General features: G+C 58.2%; 1 long non-coding RNA gene across 2 annotated transcripts in view; it reads left to right on the forward strand.

Moving 5' to 3' along the window:
• The window catches only part of LOC127487512 (uncharacterized), a 223,757-nt gene extending 216,029 nt beyond the window's left edge, over nt 1-7,728 (forward strand). For both annotated transcript variants that reach the window (XR_016230664.1, XR_016230669.1), the window contains exon 4: nt 7,107-7,728. This is a non-coding gene — a long non-coding RNA (uncharacterized LOC127487512). The remainder of the gene's footprint in view (nt 1-7,106) is intronic.
• The last annotated feature ends 19,334 nt before the right edge of the window (nt 7,729-27,062 follow it).

The following is a 27,062-nucleotide window of genomic DNA, read 5'->3' on the forward strand; positions in this document are numbered from 1 at the left end:
GTCGGTTTAGGGCAGTGAAACCGTCCTGTGCCATGTGGTCAGCATGCCTTGGTGCAAGTCCATGAAATCGGACAGCACCAGGACAGATCCTGAGCAAAATCCAGGCTTCAGGTAGTGCTGATGTATCCACAGAGGCTTATCCTGGAAAGAAAGGGCCTCGCTGTGGCTGCGGCCGTCGTACAGACTGGGGGTCGGGAGGGAGGGGGCTGTCAGCACAGTCAGTCAGTTTTCCTGTAGACACAAGACCGCTTCACATAAAGAGTTTTGCTTACATACCTCCAGTTTCACAGTCTCAGGATAAAACTGAATATTTTGTTAGATTTGTTCAGGGTAAATTTTTAAATAATTGTGTTGCTAGTGAATGTATTGATTCACCGTCTAATGCTTTTGCTGTATGATAAGTCTGATAAATGTGTATTTCCTCGTGTCAGTAAATACTCTGTGGAGACGTAGGTATTGAGCCTCCTTAATGCTCTATTGTGTGACTGATCTTTGTAGAGTGAGGGTGAGAAGGCCTTTATACCTCACACCCTTGTATGCAAATCTCCCTGTACATTTCTGATCATTTCCTCTGGATACATTCCTAGCAGTGGGATTACCTGGGCTTAGGGATAAGTACGGTGAGGCCTTTGATGTGTGTCATCATCGCCTTTGGTTTTTGCCGCCTCACACTCCCCGAGTGGTCGGCTTTTCAGGAGTGGAACGGTTCCACTTGGATTCTCACTGCAGCCAAGGGTGGCTGAGCAGCTGTGGGTGGAGACCACTACCACGTGCAGAGGGTCCGGAACGAGCTGAGAAGGCCCCTGCCCTATGCTGCCCCTGTGGTGAACAAGCCATCTGAACACAGGAGGACGAGGGACTGGGCGGCCACCCAGGCTCGGGGAGTTCTTTGGCAGAGAGCGGTCTGAGCCAGGTTTGGGGGAAGGGCTCCTGCGGGAGGGAGCAGCATGGGCGGTGGCCGGTGTGGTGACATTTCAGTCACTAGACTGCAGCGGACGGAAGAGTCCTGCAGTCTGTTGACGCAACACAGCACACAGCTCAGCCACTGGGGTCGGACACAGGCACAGCACCAGCACTTGACGATCCCCAAGCACTGTCAGTGGTTTGCGTGTTTACAGTGCTTCTTACTGTTGTTTCGGGATGTGCTGCTTCTGCTTATTAAAAAGCAAAGTGTGCTGTGAAATGGTTACAGTTTCCCAGGGGCAACAGCCAGCCCCGCAGTACAGACTAGTGGTGGCCCTGCCTGAGGTGTATCTGGGGAACTGGGGAGTTAGCAAAGCGCTCTCAGCAGACAAACAATGTGGCCAAAACCCTGATTGACCTGGAAGAGGGGCAACAGGGACGGAATCCGGCGCCCCGACTGGGACAAGAACCCGGTGTGCCGGCGCCACAAGGTGGAGGATTAGCCTATTGAGCCGCGGCGCCGGCCAGGCCAGCTCTCTGCTGTGGCCAGGGAGTGCAGTGGAGGATGGCCCAAGTGTTTGGGCCCTGCACCCCATGGGAGACCAGGAGAAGTACCTGGCTCCTGCCTTCGGATTAGCACGGTGCACCGGCCGCAGCACACCAGCCGTGGCGGCCATTGGAGGGTGAACCAACGGCAAAAGGAAGACCTTTCTCTCTGTCTCTCTCTCTCTCACTATCCACTCTGCCTGTCAAAAAAAAAAAAATCCTGATTGACTTCTACAACCTTGTGTTTGCAAAGCTTCCAACAAGGGCAGGAGGAGGGGAATGTGAACCTGCAGGCACCCCAGAGCCTGCACAGCCCCGTGGTTGCCACGGGCTCCCTCCCCGGAGGCCCCACAGCAGGATCACACCTGGTGTGCGCGGTGGGCGGTGACCTCTCCACAGCATCAGGCTCCAGGTTCAACCTCAGACCTGCCTGCATACCCGCTGCTTTGGGGGTGGGGGGACCAGGACACCCGCTTTGCTTCCTCTCCTTCATGGGGAGTCAACCCTGGTTCCGCTGACCTGTGTGCCCCCCACCCCCAGCACTGGGTCTGGCTCTGAGAAGCCCCCTCGGTGCCCAGTCTTGGAGCTCCGGGCCGGGCGCCCAGCCCCGCACGGCCTCCCAGAGCTGCTGCAGCCTGCAGGTGTCCCTGTGCGTTCTCCCTGTGCACAACCCTTGGTGTGGGCCTGCGAGGGCTCGGCACCCCTGTGTGCTTCCCAGTGTTGATGAAGATTCTGTCTGAGGGTTGCAGGTTGCTCTGATGGGAATTCAGGGATGTTCAGTAGTGACCTTTAACCCCCCATGTCCATGCCTCCAGTTTGTGTCTCAGATGACCCTGGAGGCCACGCAGCAGGGGCCCTGCAGCAGAGCTGGGCTGGGGAAGGTGGGGGCCGCGAGGGGCGGGAGCGCCAATGCTGCTGAGATGCCGCAGCTCCTGACTGGGTAGGAAGAGCATAGGTGGGCTACGGAAGCCCAGGCTGGGTGGCCACTCCAGCCCTGGACCTGGTCATCGGCTCAACAAATACACCCGCACTCACCCCACTCCCCGATGGCCTCACTTGCCTGGGACGCTTGGGTAAGACTGTCAGTCCTCTGCTGTTTGTTTTTCCTTCGTGGAGTGCCTACTGTACGTTTTCAGGTTGTACCACCGTGGGTGTTAGAAGTCAGCTCTGCTGGGCCAGCGTAGTGGTGTACCAAGCCTGTGATGCCGGGATCCCGCACGTGCATTGGTTTGAGTCCCGGCTGCTCCACTTCTGATCCAGCTCCCTGCTAATGGCTGGAGAAAGCAGCAGAAGATGGCCCAAGTGCTTGCGCCCCTGGCCCCCACAGGGGAGCCCTGGATGAAGATCCAGGCTCCTCTGGCTTTAGTCTGGCCCAGCCCTGACCATTGCAGGTCCTGGGGAATGAACCAGTGGATGGAAGATCGATCTCCCTCTTTATCTGTAACTCTGATTTTTCAAGTAAAATAAATAGGTCTTTTTTTTTTTTTTTTAAGTCAGCTCTGTGCTGAAGGGTCTGTAAGGGGCGACCGGCAGTGTTGGCAGCTTTCTTCCCTGGAATCCCCGTTCGGCTCGCCGGCACACTTACGCCTCCGCGTCCCAGTGGCCCTGCGCTGCTCGCTTGCACCGCCCTCCGTGCCGGTGAACTCATTTTGCTGATGTCCTTTAAGTTGATTAATTGATGGTGACCTTTGAATTAAAAGACCGTATTTCTTGATTCTCACATGCATATTTTTCACCTTGAGCGTTCTGAAAGCTGAATGCAGCGTGTAATTGATGGGTGCTTTTAACACCATCTCTCTTTCTTCTTGTGAAAAGCTGTTAATAACCAGGCGGCGCATCGCACAGTTGATGGCACCCGAGAGCCGGGGAACCCGCATGCTCCCCGTGCCGCCGCGCAGGGTGGCCAGTGGCCAAGGCCTCACGGGCGTCATGCAGTCCAGCAAAGGAAAGTCCCAACAAGAAGCCTCACCGAAATGCGCTGCCACTACCTCGTTTTCTTCTTTTATTTGCTGGCTTTTGTAGGATTTTCTGGTCTCCTTGCTCACCAGTCCCGGGTGAACCTGCAGTCACCGTGGTCTCACCCCTTCTTGCCTCCCGGGCCTGGGGGTTTTCATGAGTGTTTTTGGGGACGCAGTGTGTAGTGAGCCGACCACTCAGAAGCAGACGTTGGGAAGAGGCCAGCGCTCACCCAGGGAGGAGCCTCTGCCTGTAGATGAAGGGAAAAGATCAAACCTGCTCCTTCACCCAGGAAAAGGCACAATGCTCTGTGCAGGGCCCAAGTGAGGCTTTTAGGTTCCCCTCGCCCCCTCTCCCCCGAAGGGTGGCTCCTTTTTTCCTTAATGAACTGAGCGATGAGGGAAGGCAGAGGGTGAGTATCCCGGCCCTCGGTGTTGGCGCAGTCTCCTGTGTGGTGTGGCCGCACGCTGGCCGTGGCAGTGTGGCAGGCCCGGGGTGCTGCCGAGGCTGTTTGCTCTCTGGTCTCCAATTCGGGCCGAGGGTTTTGAGAAGCAGATGCCCAGGCTCCCCGTCTGGAAAGAGACGAGCGCCAGCAGGAAGAGCCATGGCGCCGCTGCTTCTGGCGGTGCGCCCTTTCCCGCTTGGAGTCTGGTGCTGGCTCACGTGCGCTCACTCCGCCTTTGGAGCAGGGAAGACAGGGCTCATTGTGCTGGAAGGAAGGGTAACGGGAGGGCAAACGTGGCGCCCTGAGAAGACTCCGCCTCCGGGGGCGGCAAGGAGGTGGAGGTGGCAGGGCTGTGGGTGCCCCGCCCAGAGGCCACCCAGGGCCCAGTGCACCTCGCACGGGGGAGGCTCCAGGGGACAACCCTGCCCACAGCAGCACTCCACCTGCCTCCTCTCCATGCCTGTGCATGCGCTCCTCTCTGAGTTATTGCCTGTGTCTCTGCACCACTCCCAGCCCACCCTGCACACAGCTGCCAGGTTAATTTTCTTAACGACTTTGCTCCTGGGACTCATTTGCTCCGACAGCTGCGGTGGCCCCCGGTGCCTTTGGAATGAAGCAGAGCCATCCTCCGCAGGCCTTGCGGGTGCTCCCCAGTCAGGCCCTCACGGGAACCCACGACTCCACATCTCTGAGCACCTCTGTGTCCCTAACACCTGCCTGGCGCCTGGCAGTAAATCTATGCTTATTGAAAGAAACGGAGCGCATCTGGCCGTTAGAAACAGAGAAGCACGTTCTGTTGATCCGTGCTTTGCCTCTCAGGGTGAATTGCCGTTTTTTTCAAGATGTATTTATTGTATTTGAAAGCGAGAGGTGGGTGAGGGAATCTTCCATCGGCCTAAGCACTTGGTCCACTGCTTTCCCAGGGAGCTGGATCGGAAGTAGAGCAGCAGGAGCTCAAACGGGTGCCCATATGGGATGCTGGCATCCCAGCCAGCGGCTTAACCTGCTAAGCTACAACGCCAGCCCCTAAATCAGCATTTTCAACTCTCCCTAAGCTCCCCAATGATGGTATCTCTTTCGCCTGAATCTTCCTGGCTTATTGCTTCTGACTTGATAAGCGGAGTTGTCCTAACCCGGCCCGCTGGTGCTTCCCCAGGAAGCGCCTTCCTTCTCAGCTCCACGTGGGCCTTTGTTGCCGCTTTCCTCGCTCCCCGACGGGGGCTGTGACTGCCAGCACCGTGATGTCCCAGCCCTCCTTCCAAGATGCCCCCAGAATGGGCTCCTTCATAAACGATTCCCAGAGGGTGGCAAGGGGACCTCTCGTTCCTTTCCGTGTCTCTGTCTCGCCGCTGCCACCTGCTGTGGGACACTTGGCACGCGGAGCCTCGAGCTGCCCACACCCCACAAAACAACTGTCTGGAGCCTTGCTCCTCGGCCTGCACGAGACCAGCGCTGTGGGCTGCCTTGGGCGCACAGAAGGGCTGCGAGGACTCACAGGCGCCGTCCAGCCTGGTCACCTTCTCACCCGAGAGAGGACGAGCTGTCGGTCTGAAGTCCCACAGCCCCAGTCTCTGGACTGTCCACCCTGGATTTGCTCCTGGGGGAGGGGAGTTACTCCCTCTAGTAACATTTACCTATTTATCTGAAAGCCAGGTACACAGGGGCAGAGAGACAGAGTTAGAGAAAGATCTTCCATCTGGTTCACTCCCAAATGCCACCACTGCCAGGCCAGGCTGAACCTGGGACCCAGGAACTCCATCCAGGTCCCCCACATGGGTGCAGGAGCCCAAGCACTTGGGCCATCTTCTGCTGCTTTCCCAGGCATATTAGCAGGGAGCTGGATAGGAAGTGGAGCAGCCGGGACTCGAACCAGTGTTCATATGGGATGCTAGCATTGCATGTGTGGTGATTTCTGCTACTGACCAGTAAGAGAGACTGTCCTTAAAAAACCAATAACCAATACCATCATTATTATAAAGGGTGAGCAGAGTTGTCAGGACATACAACCTCGGTTCCAGAGTGTGAAGGAGCACTGCTGCCGTGCAGCTATTTATCACGATGATCTTGATAAATCTGTTTGATCTTAATAACAGATAAAAATATGCTTTGAAGTAACTCCAGTTTGTGAAAGGGAAGGAAGCTGTGTCCTTTGTAAGTCAGGGAGCACCCTGAGGTAAGGAAATCCGTGAAACCTCTGTCAAGGGCTGCGGGTACAGAATGCGTGGCAGTGACGTGCTGCCAGTCACACCGCGTGTCCCGTTCATGGGACCGGCTCTGTGTCAGGCTGATGCTGGCAGGACTTAGGCAGGGCTGTCCCAGGTGGCTCCTGGACAGGCGCGTGCCTTGCTGTGGCATTGTTCAGACACAGAATGTGAAGGTGTCCCATCAGTGAACGGACGGGGCGGGGACACACGGCCGTCTCGGCAGGAGAGACCAGAGCCAGCAAGGAGCTCTAGGTATGGACTGAGCCTGGGCCGGGGTGAGCCCGGTTCCTGGAGGCTGAGTCTGAGACCCAGATCAGAACACGCGTGTGCAAGTGCGTGTGCGTGTGCGTGTGTGTGTACATGTAGGTGATGACCAGAAGTTCTGCTGGACCAGGATTCCTGCTTACAAAAACCAGTGGGCAAATGTTGCTGGCTCTTCTGTCTGTTTCCCTGTTGTGACAACCAAGGAAAGAAAAGCCGTAAATAGAATGCCCACGGCTCCACTTGCGTGCAGGGACCCGGAAGGCGGGAATTGACAACATCGATGCAGGGGTGTGTGCGAGGAGCCTGGGAGCTGCGAGAGGGTTCAGTTCCAAGGTGCCGCCCCCTCGGGGTGAGGTTGCTTGTCAGCGGCCCACTCTGGCTGGGCCGCACCCCTGCCCTGGCCCTCCGACCTCTGACCTCACAGACTTCCGTCTACAGAGCGTGGCCCTCACCGAGGTCGACGTTTGAGGCCAAGGCTGAGGCGCATGGGGTGCGTCCCTGTCTGCCCCTGTATTTCCGCTCTGAATCTCCCACGATCCTCTAATCTCCCAGCAAGCCATCGGTAAAATCTGGGCCCCTTCTTAGGTATGTGATGGCTTTAGAAACTTCATGGAAACAGCTGAAAAGCCAAGTTTAATTCGGCACGGGGACTTGTAAACCCATGCGTGGTCTTTGCATAATATATTTTTCCACAGGCTTTTTGAAAACGCTTTGTATGCTTGGATTTTAGTGTTTTTTTTTTTTTTTTGCACCGAAATAAGCTTATGTTTTAATTCCGTTTCCCACAGGTTTGCGGTACCTTGTCTTTGGCGAGTGAGCACTTCCTGCGGTCTGTGGGCTGCCTGTTCACTGGGCTGATCGTGTCTTTTGCTGTGCACGGATGTTCAGCTGGATAGCCTCCCACTTTTCAATGTTTGTTTCTGATGCCTGAGCCTCTGACATCTGAAAATGTTACTGCCAAGGCCGGTAAAGAGTGTTTCCCTGTAGCAGCTTTAAGTTTCAAGTCTCACATTTAGGTCTTTCATCTGTCAAAATTAATTTTTTTTTAATTTTCATTTTATCTGAAAGGCAGAGAGAGATCCTTCATTGGCTGGTTTGCTCTCTGAATGCCCATAATAGTCTCAGCTGTGCCAGACTAAAGCCAGGAGCCTGAGACTCCATCCATCCAGACCTCCCATGTGGGTGATGGGGACCCAAATACTTGAGCCATGACGTGCTGCCTCCCAGAGTGGGCGTCAGCAGGACGCTTGACCAGGAGTGGGGCTGGGACGTGACCCGGTCTCTCCAGTGTGGGAGGCAGGCATCCCGAATGCTGGCCAAACGCCCACCCTGGAATTGCTGGTTTGTGTATGGTGTCAGATAGAGTGCAATGTCATTTTTCATACGTGGATTGATACTGAGTTTTCCTAATACCATTTCTCCAAGAGACTGTCCTTCTTTGTGTGTTGCTGGTGGGCCAGTATCAAAATACCCGAGTCTATATTCTTGAGTTTGTTTCTGGGTCCTGGGTCTGTCACACTGGTATTTGCGTCTATTTCTATGCCAGAACCATATTGTTTACCCTGCTGTAGCTTTATAGTGTATTTTGAAGTTATAAGACACTCATGGGGCCAGCGCTGTGGTGTAGTGGGTAAAGCCACCACCTGCAGTGCCAGCATCCCGTACGGGTGCCGGTTCAAGTCCCTCTGCTCCACTTCCGATCCAGCTCTCTGCTATGACCTGGGAAAGCAGTGGAGGATGGCCCAAGTCCTTGGGCCCCTGCACTCACGTGGGAAGACCTGGAGGAAGCTCCTGACTCCTGGCTTTGGATCGGTGCAGCTCCGGCTGTTGTGGCCAGTTGCGGAGTGAACCAGTAGATGGAAGACCTCTTTCTCTCCCTCTCTTTCTCTGCCTCTCCTTCTCTCTCTGTGTAACTCTGACTTTCAAATAAATAAATAAATATTTTTTTAAAAAGAAACTCATACAACTCAGTAGCAAACAACAGATAAGCTGACTTGAAACGTGGAAAGGGCTTGAACAGACATTTTCCCTGAAAAGGCGTCACTCGTCATCAGGAAAATGCAGGTCACAGCATCGCCTCACGTCTGTCCGCACGGCCGCCGTGAAGGAGGCAAGAGGGCACGTGCCCACGAGAGCGCGGGCCTGAAAGGGTGGACTTTTTTTTTTTTTTTTTGACAGGCAGAGTGGACAGTGAGAGAGAGAGACAGAGAGAAAGGTCTTCCTTTGCCGTTGGTTCACCCTCCAATGGCCGCCATGGCCAGCGCGCTGCGGCCGGCGCACCGTGCTGATCTGATGGCAGGAGCCAGGTGCTTCTCCTGGTCTCCCATGGGGTGCAGGGCCCAAGCACCTGGGCCATCCTCCACTGCACTCCCTGGCCACAGCAGAGAGCTGGCCTGGAAGAGGGGCAACCGGGACAGAATCCGGCGCCCCTACCGGGACTAGAACCCGGTGTGCCGGCGCCACAAGGCGGAGGATTAGCCTAGTGAGCCGCGGCGCCAGCCTGAAAGGGTGGACCCTTTTACACCGGGAGTGCAAACCGCCCTGCAGCCAGTACGGAAAGCCCTCGGAGGGTCCTCAAAACATTGGAAGAGTGCAATTTCCTCGTGACTAACCCTTTGTTGGGTGCAGGCCCCGAAGAAATGAAGTATTCTCTCCACTCCAGCGCAGTTCACAACAGCCGACGCACGGGAGGAGACCCGATGCCCACCCACGGGTGAATGCAGGAGAAACTGGGGCGTCCTGGCCATGAGCGACACGGGAAGGGAGCGTTCTGCCACGTGGAATGAGAGAGACGTTGCGGCCTCGCTGACATGCAGGCCCTCGGAGGGGAGAGTAGAATGTGGTCCCGGGGGCGGGAGGCAGAGGGGATGGAAGAAGCTGTCGGAGGGCCAAGCACCTGGTTGGTCGCCAGGTACTGCAGACCGGAAACACTCTGGGGGTACACTTGGGGGCTCAACCACACACACACCGGAGGCGACGGACGTGTGAATTCACCCACGGCAGTGACGATTTCATTGTGTTTGCTTGTCAGACCGTGAGTACACCTCCGATTTATACATCATACATGCACTTAGCAAGTATGCGGCCAAGCACTGAGCCCAGTTCTGTGAGACAGTGCACGGTGTAGGGCACACTCCCTGTCCTCAGGAAGCCACAGTGTGGTGGAGGAGGTGGAATTAGACTTGTCCAAACTAATACCCTATCAGGCGCTGCTCAGCGTATGATTTATCATCAGATTAATTAGCCCTGCTCTGATTACATGGTTCCCCTCTCATTTCACTCCATCTAACTGCAGATCTACTCGTGTCCTCACCTATCTGCCACACTGTAAGCTGCAAGAAGACAGCAACCGCATCTCTTTAGAAATTTGACTTCCCAGCTCCTAATCCAGCCCTGGGAACGTCTGAAGCAGCCTGTGAGTGAACAAATGAGCGAATCAAAGAAACAAGGGATCAGTCCAGGGCGGGATGGTTAGGAAGGAGAACTGCAGGGCCCGGGGTCTGCACTGCTGTGAAGGCGATGCAGGCAGGGATACACATGGCCCATTCATGGCAGCTGCGTGCAGGGTGGAGAAGCAGCCAGTGGGTGGGACGCCTGCTGCTCGCTGGTGGAAACCAGTGGAGACAAGCTGCTGCCTGCATGGCGCCGCGTAGCCTGTGAGACAAACGTGGTGACTGGCAGGTGCAGTCGAGAAAGCCCGCCGGAATCGGTGCTTGATTACTTCCCCCTGAAGTGTTCCCAGCCATCCGTGGTTCCGTGACACCCCTCAGATACACACATCTGTGGATGCTCAGGTCCCTGGTGTAAGATGGGCCAGCATTCCTAGAGCTTGCAGGTAACCTGTGCAGGTCTCTACACACTGTGAGTCGGCTCTGGGTGACTTACAGACCTACAGGACACATTCCGTGTGAGTCATCATCACACTGTTCTGTTTGGGGGATGCTGAACATACTCAGCACAGACGCAGCTTTCTTTGATACTTTCCATCTGCATGGGTGAGGGAGTGGATGCAGAGCCCTTGGATGGGGGAGGGAAATGCAGTTCTCGTTGCCTTAAAGTCTCCATTGGCCGCACAAAACTCAGCCCTTGGTCACTCTGCAGTGGCGCTTGGTTTCCTTGCGGATGTGTTGTCCTGAACCCAGTCTCCACACCCGTGGTCCACACCTGCTGAGCTGCAGGCCCCTACAGCCCATTGTCCACACCTGAGCTACAGGCCCCCCCACACCATTGTCCACACCTGAGCTGCAGGCTCCCCCACACCATTGTCCACACCTGAGCTGCAGGCCCCCACACACCATTGTCCACACCTGAGCTGCAGGGCCCCACAGTCCATCGTCCACACCTGAGCTACAGGCCCCCCCACACCATCGTCCACACCTGAGCTGCAGGGCCCCACAGTCCATCGTCCACACCTGACCTACAGGCCCCCCCCCACACCATCATCCACACCTGAGCTGCAGGGCCCAACAGTCCATCGTCCACACCTGAGCTGCAGGGCCCCACACACCATTGTCCACACCTGAGCTACAGGCCCCCCCACACCATCGTCCACACCTGAGTTGCAGGGCCCCACACACCATCATCCACACCTGAGCTGCAGGGCCCCACAGTCCATCGTCCACACCTGAGCTGCAGGCCCCTACAGCCCATCGTCCACACCTGAGCTGCAGGGCCCCACACACCATCGTCCACACCTGAGCTGTAGGCCCCCACACACCATCATCCACACCTGAGCTGTAAGCCCCCCCCCCACACCATCATCCACACCTGAGCTGCAGGCCCCCACACACCATCATCCACAACTGAGCTGTAGGCTCCCCCACACCATCATCCACACCTGAGCTGCAGGGCCCCACACACCATCGTCCACACCTGAGCTGCAGGCCCCACACACCATCGTCCACACCTGAGCTGCAGGCCCCCCACACCATTGTCCACACCTGAGCTGCAGGCCCCCCCACACCATCGTCCACACCTGAGCTGCTGGCCCCCCCACACCATCGTCCACACCTGAGCTGCAGGCTCCCGCACACCATTGTCCACACCTGAGCTGTAGGCCCCCACACACTATTGTCCACACCTGAGTTGCAGGCCCACAGCCCATCATCCACACCTGAGCTGCAGGCCTCCCACAGTCCATCGTCCACACCTGAGCTGTAGGCCCCCACACACCATCGTCCACACCTGAGCTGCAGGGCCCCACAGTCCATCGTCCACACTTGAGCTGTAGGCCCCCACACACCATCGTCCACACCTGAGTTGCAGGCCCACAGCCCATCATCCACACCTGAGCTGTAGGCCCCCCACAGTCCATCGTCCACACCTGAGCTGCAGGCTCCCACAGTCCATCGTCCACACCTGAGCTGCAGGCTCCCACAGTCCATCGTCCACACCTGAGCTGTAGGCCCCCCACACCATTGTCCACACCTGAGCTGCAGGCCCACAGCCCATCATCCACACCTGAGCTGTAGGCCGCCCACACCATTGTCCACACCTGAGCTACAGGCCCCCCCACACCATCGTCCACACCTGAGTTGCAGGGCCCCACACACCATCATCCACACCTGAGCTGCAGGGCCCCACAGTCCATCGTCCACACCTGAGCTGCAGGCCCCTACAGCCCATCGTCCACACCTGAGCTGCAGGGCCCCACACACCATCGTCCACACCTGAGCTGTAGGCCCCCACACACCATCGTCCACACCTGAGCTGTAAGCCCCCCCCCCCACACCATCATCCACACCTGAGCTGCAGGCCCCCACACACCATCATCCACAACTGAGCTGTAGGCTCCCCCACACCATCATCCACACCTGAGCTGCAGGGCCCCACACACCATCGTCCACACCTGAGCTGCAGGCCCCACACACCATCGTCCACACCTGAGCTGCAGGCCCCCCACACCATTGTCCACACCTGAGCTGCAGGCCCCCCCACACCATCGTCCACACCTGAGCTGCTGGCCCCCCCACACCATCGTCCACACCTGAGCTGCAGGCTCCCGCACACCATTGTCCACACCTGAGCTGTAGGCCCCCACACACTATTGTCCACACCTGAGTTGCAGGCCCACAGCCCATCATCCACACCTGAGCTGCAGGCCTCCCACAGTCCATCGTCCACACCTGAGCTGTAGGCCCCCACACACCATCGTCCACACCTGAGCTGCAGGGCCCCACAGTCCATCGTCCACACTTGAGCTGTAGGCCCCCACACACCATCGTCCACACCTGAGTTGCAGGCCCACAGCCCATCATCCACACCTGAGCTGTAGGCCCCCCACAGTCCATCGTCCACACCTGAGCTGCAGGCTCCCACAGTCCATCGTCCACACCTGAGCTGTAGGCCCCCCACACCATTGTCCACACCTGAGCTGCAGGCCCACAGCCCATCATCCACACCTGAGCTGTAGGCCGCCCACACCATTGTCCACACCTGAGTTGCAGGCCCACAGTCCATCGTCCACACCTGAGCTGCAGGCCCCCACACACCATCGTCCACACCTGAGCTGTAGGCCCCCCACACACCATTGTCCACACCTGAGTTGCAGGCCCACAGCCCATCATCCACACCTGAGCTGCAGGCTGCCCCGGCACCCCATTGTCCACACCTGCTGAGCTGCAGGCCCCCCTTCTTGCGGCCCCTCTTGCCTGCACCTGGGCAGAGACCGCCTCTCCAGGCAGCTCCTCCCACTCACTGGCACTTTGGTCCCCTGGCCCTGCCCTGGTATCATTTCCTCAGGAGCTGGTCCCTGTGCTGGGGCTGGGGAAGCAGCCCCCCGCCGTGTCCCCGTAACACTTGGGCACAGTTTTTGTAGTAGGGAACCTTAGTAACTGTTCAGCTGTATGGCCTCGGCTGACGCCCAGACTTCATGGTCGAAAGCCAGCATAGACTTTGCTTCCTACTCTCTGTTAAGTCTCACTGTTTCTGTATGTCTCAGAGCACAGGACTCATTTACAGTTTTTAATCATCTTAGCTAATAACTTTCTCACACTAAAAATGGAGCAATGACTGCCACCAAACCACAATGCACTTGTGCATTTAATTCACTGAAGGTGATCGCAAAGCAGAATCATTTGGTGGCATAGAAACATGTTAAAGTGACTCCTGGTTCTCTTTAAGATATCAAAGGTGGGGGGACATTTGCCATAGCAGCTGGATGCCTCCTGGGACATCCCACGCTGGAGTACCTTGGTTCAAATCCCAGCTGTGCTCCAAATCCCGGCTTCCTGCTAATGCAGACCCTGAGAGGCAGCAGGTGGTGACTTGAGCATTTGGGCTCCCACTGCCGTCAGGGAGACCTGGTGGGATTCCTGGCTCCTGGTTCAGGTTGGCCCAGCCTGGGCCATTGTAGGCATTCGGGAGTGAACTAGCAGGTGGAGGAGCTCTGTCTCTGCTAAAAAAGCCAAACAAAAAAACTACAAAAAACAAAACCCCAAAAATCTCACAAATGGAATGTGGCTATGATAAGATTAGCAAGGATGCATTCTTTTGTTAATAAAAGAAATACAGGTAAATATGCGGTTTAGAATGTTGTATTTGGAAGTTTGCGCACTTGCTAATGTTTCTTCTCTGTGGACCAGCACTGGAGGAGGACGTTGATTCTGTGTTGGGGTTTGCACGATGCAGAGCACAGGGGCACACGTGTGAGGACACGAGAGCCGCAGGGGCTGGCTGGGAGTGTGGGTCCCCTGGGGATGGGGAGACACTGACCTGCCCTGTTAGCTGCCTGTCTCTCAGGGAGGCCGGGGTGATCTCTGCAGAGGCCGGGGCCTGGAGGCAGCAGTGAGCGCTCCACTAGTGACAGGAGACGGGCCCAGGAATCAACAGATGAAGGCCGCGGTGTCTCGTGTGGGACCCGCGTCCGTGCCTGCCTCCAGGTGACCTGCATGCTCCTCCGGTGTGCTCAGTGCAGCGACGGCTCGTTTCTCGTTCCACACGCCGGAGGGGGACGGGCATTGCAGTCATCTTTCCGTCTCAGCTGGCGGCCAGGGGACCAGGTGTCCCTCCCTGGCTCCAGGGCTTCGTCTCGTTTGCATAACAACCTGCTGCCCTCGGCATGTCCAGAAGGCTCCTGGCTGAGGCTGCAGAGGGGAGCAGGCACCAGGAACGTGCAGGGACCCTCAGTCCACGGGGAAGGATTGGAGTTCTGGCCTTGAAAAAGGGGTTCCCATGCGCACTGCACTCGGCGTCAGGGAGGGGTGGGCCCGTCTCTGCTGAGGTGCTGTGGGGCGCACACACGGACACACGTGCACACTCACTGGCTCTGACATGCACGCACATGAGACTCACCCTCTCACCTGCAGCCACACTCGTGCACACACCTTCACACACATGCACACGTTCACACACGATCTGAAGAAAGCGTTTGCATTAAGGTTCCTCCTAGACCCTCGGTGAGTGTGGTTTCTTCTCACTGAGACAGAACCCTGGCGAGCGAGGGTGCAGGTGTGTCTGTAGTCCGCCCTCCTGTGAAAGCCGGTGAAACCTCCGCCCTGAGCAGTTCCTGCTGGCCCTGGCCTCGAAGCTGGGGAGGCCAGTGAGGGTGCTGGGACTTGCATGCCCTGACAATGCCATCCGTTGTTTTCATGATTATGCCTAAAAGGGGGATTGAAATGTGTGATGGGGGAGTTTGGGTGGGGAGCAGCCCAGGGAAGACCCAGGCTTTCACTTGAGGGCTCACCGGAGGCATGCTCCGTGGGGAGCCTGTTCTGCTGGGTGCAGCTGGGGACATCCAACCTTGGCCTTGGCCTTGGCCTGCAGCTCCCCGCAGGACACTCAGAGAACGGACAGAGTCAGACGCAGCCGGGCTCCGTGGGCCGGGGCTGGAGGAGGGCCTGGCAGTCTGCTTAGTGAGGGGCTGGGGAGCTCTTGAGAACAGCAGGCATGTGGGCTGTGGCACTCTGGTCGCTTCTCGGCTTTGCACTCAGGCTGGAGCTGTGGTGTGCGGCTTGAGTGGCCCCCAGACTTAGGCTGCAGACCCCCTGGTGAGGGGCGAGGGGGGACCTTTCAGAGGTGAGTAGGGTTTGATGAAGTCCCGAGGGTGAAGCCTTATGATTGAATCCTGGTGGCTGCCTTTTATTTTTAAGATTTATGTATTTATTTGAAAGGCAGAGTGATGGGGACAGAGAAAGAGATTGATTTTTCCACCCGCTGGTTCACTCCCTGGATGGCCATGAGAGGCAGGGCTAGGCCAGGCCAAAGCCAGGAGCCTGGAGCTCCATCCGGTCTCACACGGGTGGGCAAGCACTTGGGCCATCTGCTGCTGCTTTCCCGGGTGCATTAGCAGGCAGATGGATTGGGAGTGGAGCAGCCAGGATTTGAATCATCGCTCCAATACAGGATGCAGCGTGGCACCACAGCGCGGGCCCAAATCCTGGTAGGTTTTCAAGAAGAGGGAGAGACAGACAGAGGCAGGCACGGGTTCTCTGTCTCTCGCTGTCTGACACCCCATGCTGACCCTAGCGCCGTCAGCCAGAAACCTTCAGCGGGTGAGACCCCTACACCTTGCATCATGGGAATCGTGAGCCAATAGAAGCCTCCTTTCTTTATTAAGTAGCCTGCCTCAGCTACTTTGTTACAGCTAAAAACAAACCAGGAACACAACAGACTGATATATGCATCAGTGGGACTTTGGCCGTGGACTCGTGTCCTGCGCCAGTGTGCTGAGGCAGCCTAACTTGGCAACGCGGTCCTGAATTTGGTGGTGGTCTCAGCTCATTCGCTGCGTCGCCCTGTGGTCCTGGAAGACTTGATTCCCAGAGACTCGTTTTCCCCATCTGCAAAACCGCGTGCCGTTCACTCCGCTCGATTGTCACAAGGAATGGAAATCAATTACCGCCCGACACATGGGCAGTGCTCCATGAATGGCAGCTGTTGGTGGCATATAATTAGACATGCAGTATTTCCATCTGTTCCTCTGCACCTAGCAGGTCCCGGGCAAGGCCAGGATCTGAGGGCACAAAAGCAGCTGAGACAGCACGGCTAACCTCAGACGACGTCTCAGATCAGGTCTAACAATTCATCGTATGAAAAGTAGAGCCGTGAACTTCCCACTTGCACTTCCTTTTAAGCACCTATCAGATGGCGGTGTCTTACCTGTAGACTTTGCCCTTCTCTTTAGTTCTTTAGGAGACTGGAGAAGCCTCAGCCGAGAACTGATGGTGCATATTTTCCCCCATCTTTGACACGCGTGGGGCACGGCGTGAGCCCTGGAGGGTCCCCGCTGTGCCCGTCTGTGACACGGCTCGGGGGCAGCCTCCTGGACTGCGGAGCGGGGCACAGGCACGGCCTTGGCCCCACTGCGGGGGCTGAGATCCAGCATTCACCCTCCAGTCTTGTAAGAGACCCCTGAGGGTGCTGCCTTCAGTCCATCCTGCACCTCGCCACGAGGGTGCGTGAACTCGCCGCCATCATTTCACGCTCCTGCCCGAGCCCTGGGCAGCGGCTGGCTGCTGCCACTCCCCGCAGGCTGGCCTCCGCCACCTTTCAGGTGTGCCTCTGCCTGTGGCCCCGCCCCGGGAACCTGCTTCTGCCCCACTCTTGGCTTCCTGCAGCACCCTTCCGAGTCCTGGCACAGGGAAGCCTCTCCGAGGCTCTCCACTCCTCCAGACCACTCCGGGCAGTGCTCTCTGGAAGGAGGCCTTGGGTCCCTTGCCCGCATGTCCACAACACAGCGAGGTGAGAGCGTGCTGGGTTTCCCAGCGTCTCCCATCCTGGAGCAGTGCTGGATGGCAGTGACGTAGACGGAGGGCGGGAGTCAAGTTCTCACTGACTGCAGTCCGCTGTGCGATGTGTTTCTGCCAATGCCTGCCATGGCCACTCCCTGCTGTGGTCAGCTCGCCCTGCCCTGGTCACACCACCTGCCCTGATCAGATCACTTGTCCTGGTCACACCAACACCAACTACCCTGGTCACACTACCTGTCCTAGTCGTCCCACCTGCCCTGGTCACACAGCCTGCTCTGGTCACACAGCCTGCCCTGGTCACCCCACCCTGACCTGGTCGCTCCACCCTGCCCTGGTCATACCACCCTGCCCGGGTCACACCACCTGCCTTGGTTACACCGCCTGCCCTGGTCACACCGCCTGCCCTGGTCACCCCAGCCTGCCCTGGTAACCCCACCTGCCCTGGTCACCCCACCCTGACCTGTCCTGGTCACACCACCTGTCCTGGTCACACCGCCTGCCCTGGTCACTCCACCTGCCCTGGTCACTCCACTCTGACCTGTCCTGGTCACAGTACCTGTCCTGGTCGTCCCACCTGCCCTGGTCACACCACCTGCCCTGGTCGCTCCACCTGCCCTGGTCACCCCACCTGCCCGGGTCACACTACCTGCTCTGGTTATACCACCTGCCCTGGTCACACCGCCTGCCCTGGTCACTCCACCTGCCCTGGTCACCCCACCCTGACCTGCCCTGGTCACTCCACCTGTCCTGGTCACCCCAGCCTGCCCTGGTCACACCGCCTGCCCTGGTCACCCCAGCCTGCCCTGGTCAGTCCACCTGCCCTGGTCACCCCAGCCTGCCCTGGTCACACCGCCTGCCCTGGTAACCCCACCTGCCCTGGTCACACCACCTGCCCTGGTCACCCCAGCCTGCCCTGGTAACCCCACCTGCCCTGGTCACACCACCTGCCCTGGTCACCCCAGCCTGCCCTGGTCACACCACCTGCCCTGGTCACCCCAGCCTGCCCTGGTCACACCACCTGCCCTGGTCACCCCAGCCTGCCCTGGTCACTCCACCTGCCCTGGTCACACCACCTGCCCTCGTCACCCCAGCCTGCCCTCGTCACTCCACCTGCTGTGGCTTCCCCGCCCTTGTTTGGAAAGAGCTGTGCAGAGAGCACTGAGGAGCCTGTCACTGAATGTGGGAGGCCTGTGGTTTCCCTATCTTGTTATTTTACCCGTGGCCACCAAATCTGTGGCTCTCGGGGGGCTGAGGTGTGGTAATCAAAATAACAGCCCCGGAGTAGTCCCCTGCACAGCCTCATCTGGAGGCTGGAGTCTGCGTGTCTGCAGCTCCAACGCGTCTGTGAGGGCTGCCAGAAACAGCTGCCTCTCTGAGCCCACGAGCCGCCACTCAGACACTGGTCACTGACCGGGGTTCCTGTGATCACTCCAGGCAGCCTCCGCCCAGGGAGCGTGGGCTGGGGTCTACTTGGGTGGAAGAAGGGGAAAATGATCCTTGTGCTCACACTATTCTGAGTGCATTACTGCCCTCCAGTCTGCAGTCAGCCACACCAGGAAGCCACGCCTAAATTAAGCCTTGGCTATCGTGCACCGAAGTTTTAGGAAGAAAAAAGCAAAGCGAAAGAAAAATGTGCTGGACACAGGCGAAAGAATAAAGACTGCTCAGCCGGAAGAGTAAAGCAAGCAGATGGACTTTGCAGGAACACCGGACAGCAGAGTCACCTGGAACACAGTACCCTGGAAGAAAGCAAACCTAGAACAGAGCCCATCTGCCACGAAGCTCACCTGGGAGGCAGTGCACGGGGAACACAGCTCCCCTGGGAGGCAGTGCACGGGGAACACAGCTCCCCTAGGACACAGCCCCCCTGGGAGGGAGCCCCCCTGGGACACAGCCCCCCGGGACACAGCTCACCGGGACACAGCTCACCTGGGACACAGCCCCCCTGGGACACAGCCCCCCTGGGACACAGCCCCCCTGGGACACAGCTCACCTGGGACACAGCTCCCCTGGGACACAGCCCCCCTGGGACACAGCCCCCCCGGACACAGCTCCCCCGGGACACAGCTCCCCTGGAACACAGCCCCCCTGGGAGGGAGCCCCCCTGGGACACAGCCCCCCGGGACACAGCTCACCTGGGACACAGCTCACCTGGGACACAGCCCCCCTGGGACACAGCCCCCCTGGGACACAGCTCACCTGGGACACAGCTCACCTGGGACACAGCCCCCCTGGGAGGGAGCCCTCCTGGGACACAGCTCCCCTGGGACACAGCTCCCCTGGGACACAGCCCCCCGGGACACAGCTCCCCTGGGACACAGCTCCCCCGGGACACAGCTCCCCTGGGACACAGCCCCCCGGGACACAGCTCCCCTGGGACACAGCTCCCCTGGGACACAGCCCCCCTGGGACTCAGCTCACCTGGGACACAGCCCCCCTGGGACACAGCTCACCTGGGACACAGCTCACCTGGGACACAGCCCCCCTGGGACACAGCTCCCCTGGGACACAGCTCCCCCGGAACACAGCTCCCCCGGGACACAGCTCCCCCGGGACACAGCCCCCCGGGACACAGCTCCCCTGGGACACAGCTCCCCTGGGACACAGCCCCCCTGGGACTCAGCTCACCTGGGACACAGCCCCCCTGGGACACAGCTCACCTGGGACACAGCTCACCTGGGACACAGCCCCCCTGGGACACAGCTCCCCTGGGACACAGCCCCCCTGGGACACAGCTCCCCCGGGACACAGCTCCCCTGGGACACAGCCCCCCTGGGACACAGCCCCCCTGGGAGGGAGCTCACCTGGGACACAGCTCCCCTGGGACACAGCTCACCTGGCAGTGCACGGGAGGCAGTACTCCCACGGGATGCTCTGCGGAGAACTCAGATTCTGCACACCTCCTTCATGTCTTTGGTCAGCCAGGCAGACTCAAGGCAGAAGTTGGAATCTGTCCTCTCTTGGGGGGGTCCCCTCTCCCCGTTCACAGCCACACAAGGGTGACACTCAGTGGGGGAAGGGGCGCGAGGGGACGCAGGCGCATGTGGTCCTGATAGCCCCTCCCAGTGACGCAGGCTCAGCTGGGCTTGGCAGGAGGCGTAGCTCTGTGTTCCCAGGTGTGAGTCTGTGATGCACGCCGGCTCCCACAGTCCCTGGGCAGGGGCAACGAGGGGAAACCTGGGAAGTTCGGGGCGCTTCCAGGGCACATGGGGGTGTCTGTGAGGCTGGAGCCCCCACCATGGCAGTGTCTCCCCTAGTGAAGTCCCTTGAACAGGATTTGGCTTTGGGGGAGGGGTCTCGTTTCTCTGGTCCATGACGGTGGAGTGCTCTGGCTTCTGGGGCGTCACACGGTGTGGCTCACTGACCTCGATGCAGCACTATTTTTGTGTTGTGCCTGGACAACCTTCAAGGCTGACTGGTGGGGCCTGGCAGCATGTCCCCACGGCTCCCAGGTCTTCCACAGGCACGTTGGGAGCGTCTAGGAGAAAGGCCTGAGGTTCAGCTGAGGTTTGCCTCCCGGCGGCTCTGACCAGGCCCTCATGGGGGCACTGGGCTGTTAAGAGCATCAGAGCCTGGCAGACTGGTCGCCTTGGAGAGGCCCAGCCAGTCAAGGCTGTGTGTTCTCAGCTCTGGGCAAGGCGGCTCCCCAGGCCCGGGCCTGCCTCCCTGAGTGGGTACATCCGGATTTGGACCACACCACTTCTTCCTGCACGCCAGTAATTGAGAAATGATGTGCTGCAGGTGGTGTTGCGTGGAGCAAGCCTACATCCTCAGGACAGGACACACACGGGCACTGGCGGGGACTCACACGTGGGACAGGTGGCTGCTCACTGGCTCCTTGGTCGACGGAAGACGTGACGGGGGCAGGTGGTGGGGTGCGGAGGTGGCTGGAGGGTTGAGTCTGGAGGGACAGCAAGGTTTCTGGGTGAGGGTGGGGAGCCAGGGTGCGGGTGTCCCCCAGCTTTCAACCTAACACCAGTGCTGGGGTCGCGATCGCTATCCCCGTGTGTCTCCAGGAGCCGCATGAGCGCATCTAACGCCGTTCTTCTGGAATAAACCTGTTGCCGAGACCCAAGGTCAACCGTGTGACCTCGTGGCTTTCCCTGAGGTTCTGCAAGTGGAGGCCGTGGAGTTGAGGGGCACCCCCCACCAGGAAGTGGTGACATGGCAGGTGTGAAACAACCGGTGTCTGGAAGTTTGTGCAGAGTCAGACCTGTCTCATACCAACTTCCAGCACGGAGAACCCGTAGCAGGCACTGAAAAACGTCAAGAAAATGGACCAGAAATAAAATCAGAAACTTTCCATTTATTCAGTTCTGCTGCATTGCTTGTATAAAAGATGTCATTGTAAGTTTTAAGGGTTGTTTTGAGTCCACCTGTGCTGCCAGGGCCCTGCTGGGTGCCTGACTTATGAACAGTCCCTTCTCTGCCCCTGAGCGGCAATCACACCGTTGCTGCCGGTATGAGAAACCCGAGGCTCCGAGACGTTGACGAATTCGCCTTAAAGAAAGAGCTGGAGCCAGACTCCTAGCCCTGGGTTCTTCTGACTCCAGACCTGCGGCTCCTCCCACTGTGCATTGGTGCAGTCCAGGTTCAGAGCGTGGGTGTTCCACGGGGACAAGGTTGAGAACCATGGCCTGGTTTCCCCCGGGGTGGCAGCGGGCCTTCCAGGCCACGGGAGGAAGCTTCCAGCTCCCCAGGGTTACCACCCTCTTCCATGCAGGCTGATGAGGTCGTGGTGAGGGGTGGGTGCCTTCTTGTCAAGCCCAAATGCACTTGCATTCTCTTTGAACATTGTAACAGCCAGAGACCCGCGTCGGCGGGACCGCCGGTGGGGATGGCCGAGGTATCACCGCCCGGCCGAGTCCCAGCTGCACTACATGGCCAAAGAGCCAGCGGCAGAAGCTGCACCCCTCCTGCCTACTTGGGGGTCCCGGGCATTCTCGGTGTGTATTTTGGCTCAGGGATGGTTTGAGCTCTTGGGGCTGAGGGTGTTGCGGGGCAGTGGACCAGGGATTTTTCCTGAAGGTGGGGTGAGCAGCTGAGCTTAGCTCCCCCGTGTCCGTCTGACAGCATCGGCCTTTACAGATCCCTTCCCTGCTGCTGTCTCTGCTGCTGGACACGGCTCCTCTCCTGCCCACGCCGGAGACGCCCCAGGTGCTTTCCACCTGCAGACTAGAGGTGCCCTTGCCCTTGTTGGGAACCTCCAGCAGCCCCAGAGCCTGCCGGACGAGCGCCAGCCCCTAGGTGCCCACAGCCCTGGCCGAGCCCGGCCCTGCCACTCCCTGTCTTGTTCCCGGTCCTCAGGCAGGTCTCCAGCCTCGCTGGCCAGCGTCCCTCTCTCCTGCTCCTGACTTCACGCCGCTGTTCTGGCCGGCTGCCCCTCACTGCTGGGAAAACTCTTCTTTGTCCAAGTGCCGTCTCCATAGGGGGCTTCCCCGACCCAGGACTTAGCACGATGTGTCTGGGGTTGTCACATTCCGATCGATCTCTGTTTCCGTGCCGTCTCTCCCCGTAGACAGTGGGGTCCTTCAGAGCAGGGAGTGTGCCACCGAGAGTCGGTGCCAGGGGACGTTCGGTCAGTGAGTGACTTCAGACAGGAAAGAAGCTTTGGTGGCGGAACTGCACTCGCGGTAAAAGCATGCGTTAATGCCTCGGCAACTGTCGGACGAGCAGGAAATTGGCAAGGTGCCGGGAGGCTTTAGGAGGGTAGCTGCCTGGTGCCCAGAGCAGCCTGGCACCCGGCACCTCAGACGTCTGGGATGGATGACGGGCCCTGGGCTCGCGCTCACTTTTCGTGTTTGCGCTCTCATGGTGAAGGTCACACAAAACCCCAGGGAAGGTGGCTTTGTATCCCAGTCTCGGACGAGAAAGCAGGGACCAGGAGTTGGGAAGTGGCCTGTGCTATTTGTCACTCTGGTCTCCGAGCCGGAGGTGGCGCGGCTGCATCTGATCCTCGGTCTTCCGACTTCTGGCCCCTCCCGCTGCCGGTTGGAGGTGCCTGGGAGCTCACCGCGTCCGTCATTCGTTGTTTGCTGAGCAGAGACAACGCACACGCGCTGATGGGTGAGATCACTCGGCAGTGGACGCGCTGGCCTGCTCTGAAATTAAGGGCGTCTCGGTCCTCTGGTCTGCCTGAGGCTCCCAGGCCACCCAGGAGCTGAGCGAAGTGGCTGTCCAGAAAGGCCGCCTGGGGGAGGCTGCCTGGTGAGCTGAAGCATCCTCACGCGGGGACAAGGGACGTCAGGCCGATGGCGGTCACCTCAGGGCACAGTTCAGTGAGGGCTGCCGCAGATCTGAAACGCAGGTCATGGAGTGCAGTGTGCACAGAGGTCCCAGCCAGCAGGGAAGACACACGTGCGGGGTCGCACTGGCTCCCAGGAGGCGTCCGTCCCAACTGGGGGCTGCTCAGGCAGAAGCGGCTCACAGGAGGCGGCCTGCTCAGGTGGCGGGAGCATGAGGAATGGGGCTTAGGTTTCGGGCACAGGAAGCGGCAGGCGCGTATTGGAGAACTGCTAGGTTGGGATGAACGTGGCGGAGCGAGAGGGCTGTGGGGTAGGTGGGGAGCCGGGGATGAATTTTGGCTTGCTGTGCCCTGGGCCAGGTCAGGCCATGGGCAGAGCGGCAGGTGAGGGCTTGGTTGGGCTAGGAGTCCACATGGCACAGGAGGCGTGCCTGCCAGAGACCTGCAGGAGGAGGAGGGGTGGGGAGCGATGACCGCCCGCGCCTTCTGCCCTCCGCCCTGGGTGAAATGCAGGGCGGCCTCGTCCTCACATCCCTGCTCTCCTCGGACGGGGACGGGGAGGGAGCCTGGACTCCCCGGGTCTCAGGGCTGGGTGCGCCCCTGGCTGCCTTAGGAGCAACACAGTGAGCAAGTGAAGAGCGGGCCTCCACCAGGAAGTGCTCCCCGCCCGCCTGGCCACCCCTCCTCCCTGGCTGTGGACGCTTGCGTTCTACCTGCTTCTCAGCGTCCTGTTTGATTTGGGTGACCTGTTCAGACAGCTCCCCAGGTTACTGAACTCCGCTCTCAGTTTGAGCCCCAATTCTGTGTATTTGTTGAATAAATATTGAATGAATGGAGGCCTTTGATCTTGCTGCCGCTGACAGCTCCTGGTGCGCTGCCTCTCGCCTTGATCTTCCCAGGACCTTGCTGGCTGCCGGGAGAGGGCTCAGACGTTTCTCACCCGAAACGCTCGTTCGTGTTCCGTGGGCCACGTCCGTCCCCTTCCCTTCCGAGAGGCGGGAGCAGCGCTCGGCCTGGCCTTGGAGCCCGCGGAACGCCCACAGGCCTCTGGTGAAGGGCTTTGTCTTCCCTGCTGGTGTTCAGCAGCCTGTGTGTCCTCGGCCCGGGAGCAGACCTTGGTCGCCATGGAGACTCGCGCCGTCAGAGCTGCGCACAGCGCTTGCTTTCTGTCCTCCAAGGCCCCTCTTTCCATAGCAGCTCAGACCCGGCGAGGGGGGACGGGCACAGAGCATAGCGTGGAGTTCTGCCTGCTGCCCCCCAGCACGTGGGTGGGATTTACCCTCCTCCACCGAGTCAGACAGGCCATTGCTGTGGCTGTGCAGACCCAGGCACCGAGGGGCCGGGCGCTCGGCACTCACTGTGGAAGCAGCGGGAGACCCCACCTCCAGGCTCCGGTGCCAGCTGCCCCTGGAGGGTAATCTGTGGAGACAACCCAGGACAAGCCGCAGGCTACTGCATGCGCCACGGACAGGAGGGGAGCCCAAGGCCAGAGTTCCCGGTGTTTCTCTCCCACTATGTTTTCTTTGTTTTGTTTTAAGATTTATTTGAAGGAGTTAACAAGAGGGAGAGACACAGAGAGAGGGAGAGAGATCTTCTATCCACTGACTTACTCCCCAAATGGCGACAACAGCCAGGGCTAGGCCAGCCCAAAGCCAGGAGCCAGGAGCTTCTTCCTGATCTCCCACATGGGTGCAGGGGCCCAAGGACTTGGACCATTTTCCGCTGCTCTGCCAGGCCATCAGCAGGGAGCTGGATTGGAAGTGGAGCAGCTGGGACACGAACCCGCGGCCCTGTGGGATGCCGCACTGTGGGCGGCGGCTTTACCTGCTGCACCACAGCACCTGCCCCACCTCCTGCTGTGTGACCCTGCAGCAGAGCCCTTCCCGGGGCAGCGCTGCATAGGAGGGGGAGATTCAGAACCTGTGGGTGAGCCTGGCCACGTCGTCACTGGCTTCCCTGAGGTCCGCGTCTCTCTTCCACAGAGCGGGCAGTCGGCCCTGGACCCAGCCAAGCCCTCACAGGTCTCGCCTGTGGGTGCCTCCTCGGGCTGGTGCAAGGCGGAGCAATGTGTGAACAGCTGCCGCATTCCATCTGGCTGTTCTGTTTGTGCTCAGTAACATCGGCCAGCAGGACTGCAGGTCACTGACGTGCATCAGAGAGGATTAGAGAGTGGAGCAGCTCCCCAGCAGGCCGAAAGCCGCCCCCCTTCCGCTCTGCAAGACAGGGGTCTCGGGGAAGCTATTCAGGGCAGCTGTCCTAAGAGCATTTGTGTTTGTGCACTTCGGTTTCTTTACTGCCCAGTGAAACTTCCAGTTTAAAGACTTTGGCTCCTCAGTGAAAAGTTCTACCCATCTTCATTTCATCAATGTCACATCACTGTCGCCTGCACGGTCCCAACTTCATTATTGCGGACGTAATCTAACCCATTCTAGGATGAAAACACCACATGATTGTTGCTCTGACCTGCAGTTTTTTTATTTCCAGTTTATTAAAATGTTTATTCGTTTTTGTTTGAAAGGCAGCAGCAGCAAAGGGCTGTGGGTTTCTCCTGACGACAGGCTTTGCTGTTCTGTGAGTTCTCGCGTGCCGTTTCCTGCAGTGGTGGTCTGGCTCCGTGCCTTTACCGTGAGCCTGATTTAGTGTCTTTGCAACCCCGCCCTCATTCGCTCCTTCAGCAGCAGCCCTGGGTTAGGCAGCGCGGTGGTGGCCTGCACAGCACGTGGCCCAACCGTGGGTTGTGCTTTCCATAAAATGGTAATGGTCCTCTGTGTTCCGTATGTTGTTTTTGAGAGAGAGTCTAATTTTAAGAGGCATCAGTATCCACAGTGTCTTTTCGCCCCTTCCTTAAGATGAGATTTTTAACCTTCCATCCTGATTGATAATTCTGCCAGTGAGCAGCCATCCCCAACTCTGTTCCTGTGGTATGCAAGTGTCAGTCATTAGTAATCACATGACGTCTCCTGCCTTCTCTGAATTAGGCTCATTTTTGTGCTTGCTGCTTTATTTATCCATCCCCCACCTTTATTTTTAACATTTTGGGCACTCTCCTGCAGTTTTTCAAATACTTATTTGTTTATTTGAAAGAATTACACACACAGAGAGGGAGATTTTCCATCTTCTGGTTCATTCCCCAAATGGTTGCGACAGCCAGGGCTGGGCCAGGCTGAAGCCAGGAGCTTCATCCGAGTCTCCCACGAGGGTGCAGAGCCCAAGCATTTGGACCGTCTGCTGCTGCTTTCTCAGGTTCCTTAGCAGGGAGCTGGACTGGAAGTGGAGCAACCAGGACTTGAACCGGCGCCCTTATGGGATGCTGGCACTGTAGGCAGCAGCTTAACTCTCTAAGCCACAGTGCTGGCCCCTAATCCTGCAATTTTTAACCCTAATCTCAGTTGATCATTTGCAGTTTTTTACAAGTAAAGTATTTAACTTCTATAATGTCTTTTTTTCCTGTTAAGATCTTTTTGTTCAGTTTTGAGATTGAATGCAACCTTTCCTAGGTAAAATTTTTTTGAAAGTTTCAAGATTATTCAGGTGTGTTATGTATGATGCAAGCCTGAGTTTTTCATTTGTAGATCATCTGTTCTCTTGTTGGTATTGGCAGTATGGTTTTCCTTTTAAGGATTTCTCAATGTGTGTGTGTGTATGTGTGTGTGTGTGTGTGTGAGAGAGAGAGAGAGAGAGAGAGAGAGAGAGATTTAAATGGATCTCCCATGAGACTGAGTGGTGTGGTGGCCTTCTTATGATCTGAACCTTTCCTTGGCCCAGCTGGGCTCAGCCTGAGTTGTGTGTTTGCGTCTGGGATTCCCGCGCTG

This window comes from Oryctolagus cuniculus, chromosome 2 (assembly GCF_051225735.1).
Source record: "Oryctolagus cuniculus isolate XC-2025 breed Fujian yellow rabbit chromosome 2, ASM5122573v1, whole genome shotgun sequence".
Lineage (NCBI taxonomy): Eukaryota > Metazoa > Chordata > Mammalia > Lagomorpha > Leporidae > Oryctolagus > Oryctolagus cuniculus.